Source organism: Castanea sativa, chromosome 8 (genome assembly GCF_040712315.1).
Source record: "Castanea sativa cultivar Marrone di Chiusa Pesio chromosome 8, ASM4071231v1".
In the NCBI taxonomy this organism is placed as follows: domain Eukaryota; kingdom Viridiplantae; phylum Streptophyta; class Magnoliopsida; order Fagales; family Fagaceae; genus Castanea; species Castanea sativa.
Window position 1 is genome coordinate 30,308,345 of NC_134020.1, and position 7,217 is coordinate 30,315,561.

Below are 7,217 nucleotides of genomic sequence, written 5' to 3' on the forward strand. Positions count from 1 at the left end.
ATTGATGACCTTAAATTCCTAAAAGTAGTAAGAAGTGCAAGTAGACAGCAGTAAAAAAAGGAACCACAACAAAAATGCCAAGTAGTGCAGGGATTAATTAAAACCGAACAAATGAAGCCTGAAAAACACACAATGCAAGCACCAATTTTTGTTTACAATGTAAAGTTAATTTTTAAACCCATCATTACCAGCCAGCCAACAATAAGGGATTCTGCTCCTATAGACAAGAACCAAATCACTCTAGAAAAGCCAACTTCACAGAAACAAATGCCTTCATAGAATAGTATAGTATCACATTATTGGGAACACTATATTAAAAGACCTATAAGCAAAATGTAAAATTTAAGACCAAAAAAAAAAAGAGTTTTCTTATGATTCTGGCCTACACCAATAAGAGGCATTGCCAGATTAAGCTCTGAATTCACTATTGAGGTTGCCAACACATAATGACCAAAAATAAAATAAGACAGCAAGATAAAGGGAGAAGAAATGCAATAGAAATTTCAAACCCTCACTTCGCAAGACTGGGAATTATAATCCTTCTCAAAAATGAAACCTAGGAAATTCAGTCACAAACCCATGTATTAGACCAAATTAAAACAACAAAAATGTATCCTTAAAATTCTTGTGCTTGAAGGAGAGAAAAACAAAAGGAGAGAAAAAGAGAGTTTATCGCCAACCATCTTAAGGTCACAAACTTTGTAATTTACCTGTCCCACAAAAATAAGAGGCATTACCATATTCAAATTGAACAAGACAAGAGAGAGGTACAAGAATTGCAAGGGAAATTTCACCCTCACTAGGTGATTAACTGGGAATAGACTAATGATAAAGTAGTTTATAAGAGCTTGCATCAAGATAATAAACATATGTCATACCACAACATAGCAAAAACTACTCCATAGACTGAGGAGAAGTAGTAATAATCTCTAGATGCTTGTTTGGGAGCTAAATTTGTTTTTTTTTTTTTTTTGAATAATTAAGACTTTATTAAAAATATGAACATCACCCACCCCGCACGCAAGAAGTACACACAATAAGAACGTATAACATGTAATGTGGTATATGGGGTTCGAGAATAAGTAACCTTGCACTCACATATGAAATTATGCTTCCAAGGAGCATCAAAACAGCATCTACCTGCATGGAAATTAAAATGAACATCAAAGTGGTGGCTCAAACAAACAATTAGAAAAAACTTGCATTCTATGTTAGTAAATTTCCCAACAATTAGATCTTTTAGGCTGTGTTTATTTCATACTATCAACAAACCAGAGAAAGGTTGTCTATCATCATAACTATAATTCAGAAAGGCACTAATAAAAAAAAAAACTATAATTCAATAAGGCATAACTAACTTACTTATAAAAATAAAAGTACACAAACAAACAAAAAAGAAGATTCAAGCTGGGTGAAAATTTAAGGTGCTCAAATAAAAATAAGTTGAGGAAATATACAAGAACTTGAACCCTCAATACACTGAGACTATCAAAGAAGATTGACACTACCAAAGAAGATTGTACAAACAGAACTTACAACAGCTATATAGACAATACGAAAGAAGATTCCATAAACAAAACTTACAACTGCAGCTACTGAGCTGAACATTGGTATCCCATGCAAGAGACAACTCCATATTACTTGCCAACTACAGTCAAACTGCAAAATTTTCTCAAAAAAAAAGTTAGTTTTAACTTTTCAGTATGAGGATAACAACATGAATTAGAGCAATACAGAAGACATATATGATTATTAATAGGATTTATAATTTTGTGATACATAAAAAGTTTTCTTGCAAAAAAAGAAAAAAAAAATGAGTGCAAATCTATGAACAAAAAGTTTCATTAGCAAGAATCGACACATTGGTAAGAAACATGAGACCAAAATAAAAGATTTTGAATTTGAATTTGACAGAAAAAGTTTTTGTTTTTCCATATCAGTAAGAAACTGTAATAATGAATCACCTTTTCATGAATAAATTTTATCAATGCTTCAACCCTCAATCCTCTAGGAATGATTCCTTGGAGGGTTGTGAAGATAGGTGCTAGGTTCTGGTGCAAACTGCAAAATGCAAACATACCACCCATGGCGAAGAAGCCTACAATGCACAAGTTTAAGCCTACAATGCCACACCCACACCCACACCCACACCCACACCCAGTCACACCCATTCAAAACAACCACAGCCAAACCCACGCCCAAACCCCAATCAAAACACCCATCACCCAGAAATTCGAATCTAAAACCTCCACAAACACATAAACAAGCACATGATTAGTAATTGAAATCTAAAAGCTCTCTACTTTCAAGGACGAAAGCACCAAAAAAAGATACATAAAACAAATAGAAACAGTAATGACAATAAACCAAGAAACAACTATACCGATGATGTTCCGTTTGGTTGCCGAGAAAACGCAGGAAAATACAATAAACACGAGAATCACAAATTCAAAATAATACACCTAACCAAATAGTATGGGAAAAGAATCCTCAACTTTATTTTCTCTACATTAATATTGAATTTTCCAGAGCTTTCTCGGGAACCAAACGGAGAAGAGAAAGTTAGGGTTTAGCAAACCCACAATATCAAAACACCCAACATCACAGCCGCAGACAAACCAACCCCCAAACCCACCACCAAACACAATCGGCTTAGGGAAATCGGTGGTGTGTGGCTGGTACAGGAGCAGGGAGGGAGAGAGAGAGAGAGAGCTCTGGGATTTGAGGAGAGTGAAAGTGAGAGAGCCGTTGGGACGTGTGAGTTTAAATGAATAAATAAACCGATGTGCGGGCCCACAAATTTTGGATTTTTTACAAAACTGCCACTTTTTTACAAAATTGCCTATTCGTTTTTGTTAAAAATTGAAAAACCCCCCCCCCCCCCCTCCCCCCATAGTTTTTTTTTTTATTATTTATTTTTTGAATTCCAAATCCAACTTTTAGAGCATTCTTATCAAACCTTTTAAAAAATTTAGCATTTACACTCTCAAAATCTATATTTATAACATATAACACACCACTTTACAATGCAACTTATATCAAAACTTCTATTTTTTTTACAATTTCATTTAAATATTGTTTCTTTATTATTTTTCAATAATTTTTTATTTTTTCCTCTCTCCTCTGTCTCTCTCTTTCTCACAGCACCGCCGGCGGCACCACACTACCAACCACCGACCAAAAACCCACCACAACCAACACTAACAAAAAAAGAAAAAGAAAATCACAGCAGAAATAAACCTCCACATCCATATCCACCCACAACCATCACATCCACCACCAACCACCCAAAAAAAAAAAAAACCTCCACCGATGAGGGCAAATCGGAGGATAGAGGGAGGCGGAGGATAGAGAAACCCATCAAACCCAAGACCCACACCTCAGCCACAGCAACCCACCTCCACCACCACCCACCCACCTCGTTCTTAACCCCAACCAAAACCCACCACCCCGATCTCAACCCCAGCCAAAACCGTTGCCAAGCACCACCGATACCCACCAAACATTACAGCCACAGCTTCGGTCACAACAAGAAACCACCACCACAAGAACCACAAGACACCGGCCACAACAACCACAAGAAAACACACAACACGCCGATCTCCACACCGGTCTCCACGTCGTTCTCCTCGCCACCAAGCCGGTCTTAAACGTATGAACTTGTTGTGAGGGAGTGAGGAAATGAGAGAGAGAGAAAGAGAGCCCAGTGAGGAAATGAGAGAGATGTAGGAGACAGAGAGAGAACCAGAGAAAGAGAGGGATGTGGGAGACAGAGCTGGAGAGAGATAATAAATATATTAATACAATATTATACAATACTGCTACAGTGTGCTCTCAAAAATGAGAGTGCACTGTAGCAGTAGTGCAAATTTTATAACATTTACTGGGTTTGATGGAGTGGATTTTTGGGTTTAAAATGCTTAAAAATAGCATTTATAGCATATAGAAGGCTTGATAAGAATGCTCTTACAAAATTCATCGTCTTTTTTTATTCTTTCTAAAATGTAATAATAATAATATTCAGTTAAAAAAAAGGTAATAATATTAAATACAAATGGATTTGTTTGTAAAAGACTACTATTATAAGAATTCAAAATAGTAAAAATTTATTTCTAGCCTCTATCAAGCTACTATCTAGGCACATGAGTAAAATGTGTTGAAAATGTGTTTTTCTTGAGCAAACTTCGTATCTTCAATTTGCTCTTTAATTACAACTTTAAGACATATCAAAACTCAATAAAAAACACGTAATTTGACATGGTTTGACAATACAAAAACACATGAACCTAACACTTTTAACTACCATAAAGTTTAACTTTGTTACAAATTCACGTTACTAAGCTCAGCTTGGTTGGTCGTTCTATGGATCCGTTTGGATAAGGCTGAAAACTGAAAACTGAAAATACTGTAGCAAATAATTTTTAAATGTGTGAATAGTATTGCGGTACCTATTTTTTATAAAAAAAATTGTTAAAAAGTGCGTGAACAGTGCGCACACAATGCACGCACAGTGTTTTTTGTCCCCTCGATGTGTGAAACGCGGCAGAAAAAAAAGGAACGCAACCTGAAAACTGAAAATTGAAAATACTGTAGTAAAATAATTTTTAAATACGTGAATAGTATTGCCGAACCTATTTTTAATAAAAAATTGTTAAATAGTGCACAAAAAGTACAAGCGCATAGTACGTGCGCATGCTGCGCACAATGCTTTTTATCCCCTCGAAGTGTGAAACGCAGCCAAAAAAAAAAAAAAAGAGGGAACGCAAGCGCTGAAAGCGGACACGTTATCCAAACCAAGCCATACTTGTAAGCCTATCCAGCGGTTAATGATCATAAAGTTGATGGTGTACACCTTTGAGCACCACAACCACTTGGTTCAGATAAGGATAGAAGAAAGTGTAGATGATTTCTTTCGAATGTATTATCTACTAGGCTCCATGATAAATTGCACTGGCACTCTAGCTAGTTCTCGAATGGTTTTGAAAAGATGACTAGGCTCTCCACTCTCTCACTAATATTGGATTGTTCCCACCCATGAAATTAAAGAGGGTGGAGGGGATTGAAGACTTGAATCTCATCAGTACTGATGAGTGGGTACATAGTTTAAATTTATATTGTATGCTTTATGCAAAATTCAATCCATGTAAAACGGTGTTGGAAACATCGATGCAGATGGCACTCAATTATTGGGTGGGAAGAGCACTAAATAAATTATAACATAGAGGGTAGAACTCATAAAAAAGAACAAAATAACCACATTAATTAACTACTGAAAATAGAAACACACATGATAAACATCAATACATCTTAGCCATCAACCTCAAAGCCTTTGAAGTTTTTGAATTTTCCATTGCATTTTACAGCTATTATTAGGTATATCATGATCATAACTTGGCTGGGCTGACACTAATATCCTCATAAACGATTTTCTTGAAAGAATCCATGTATTGTGTTTGCAATCGAAGTGCTATAATGAGAGATCCATCAGCAGTGGGACTTGGCATAATGAATGATATACCATCCATGTGTAGCAACGCCGCAGGACCCACGTATATAGGCTTTCCCCATCCAAAATCTGCATTGTAGAATGGTAGACCTATCCAACTGCCAAGAGAAATGTTAGGGTTCCCTAGGAAAGGTGCTTCCGAGTATCCTTGAATCTGAAAGTTAGACCTTAGCCCACTCACATCCTCCTAACTTGATATAAAATCAAGAGCAGATCTTATATACTCATCATCCATTCTCTCAGTGGCTTCTCTTAGTTTCCCAGCAGAATAACTCAATGGCTTGGACAAGAGGTCTTTATAAAGACATATTGGTGTCACAGTACCTAAAGTTGCATTCCCAAAATATCTTTCAGGGAGAGATGGCTTTAACCGATTACGAATGTCAACTGCAAGGCGAGCTCTTGTTGATTGACTATTATAACTATCAATTGCACGTACCTTACATGCACATCTCCACATGTGGCTGGCAATGGCCTCATATCTAGAATAGGGCCTTATTGTTGTTACCCCGACGACGTCTTGATTGGCTCTCTTCTTTAGAACCTCCACTTGCTCCCTTGTAAGTTTTAACAAGGTCGCACTAGTTTCCTTCTTTCTCTCTTCATTTGCATCCGTCCTCCCAATCAAGACTGGTGGCTTTGTGGTATATTCTATGGGATCAAAGTGTGGAGTCTTAACTGGTTCACTTGATCTCAAAACAGTTCGATCAAGAAATGGCATATCAACGTCCTCCAGATCATATCCCCGTGACAACTTTGCCCATGAGTTGATGAAGTGAGTTACAGATCGTCCATCAACCATGGTAAAGGATATTGCCACTCCAACACATAGGCCACCACAGTGAAATCTTGTCACTTGTACAAGCAACAATGGCCACTCCTCTATTGGAGTAGTATAATCAACCTTTGGAACAAGATCTCGCACTGCATCGGTTGGTGCAAAATCACCAAGTTCATCCAATTCTGCTTCAGAATTAGCTTCCAATAGTTGCACTCCCATGGCATTGCAATCAAGTTCTAGACGACCACCTTCAATCCAGTATAGCCGGCCAGCCAACGGGTAGAAGTGAATCAAAGCACGGCTTAGGGAATGTTTCATTGCCTCAAATGAACATGGGATGGTGGTGTTGTTGGACTTGGCTCTGTAAATGTATATGAGTTGTGCATGAGTCCATTGCTTCACTTGATCAGTCTCAGGGAGCCAAAAAAGGCCACTTGGAGTAGGCTCGCTTGGAACCACTATGGAAATAGACCTGATGCTTGTCATTTTTTTTTCCTTGGTACTTCTTCAAATAAATCTCTCTACGCTCTAACTTCGGTGGTGCTTATAGTGTTAAATATAGGGTTTGCTTCAATTGTGTTTGATCGGTAAAATGGTGGAGTGGGTGTGAAGAAGAAAGAAAGAAAGAAAAAGGAAAAGAAAGAAGAAAGAAGAAGAAAAAAAAAACCTGGTGTGGGTCTGAAGAAGAAAGAAAGAAGAAGAAAAAAAAAAATATATATATATATATATATATATATATATATATATATATATATATATATATATATATATATAAATAAAAGGTGTGGTATGAATGACTTGATAGTGACAAGTCAGAAAAATAGGCTCACAAATTTGATTTTTTTATAATTTTGTCGGTATAACTCATATCCCATAATTTGAAAATACAAAAAGTTATTTTCAATTTTCATCGCTCATGTTTGGTTAACT

The 7,217-nt window shown here is 36.6% G+C and overlaps 1 pseudogene; it reads right to left on the minus strand.

The window, feature by feature from the left end:
• Positions 1-5,273: 5,273 nt before the first annotated feature.
• On the minus strand, positions 5,274-6,908 carry LOC142607201 (hydroxycinnamoyl-CoA:piscidic acid hydroxycinnamoyltransferase-like; annotated as a pseudogene).
• Positions 6,909-7,217: the final 309 nt, after the last annotated feature.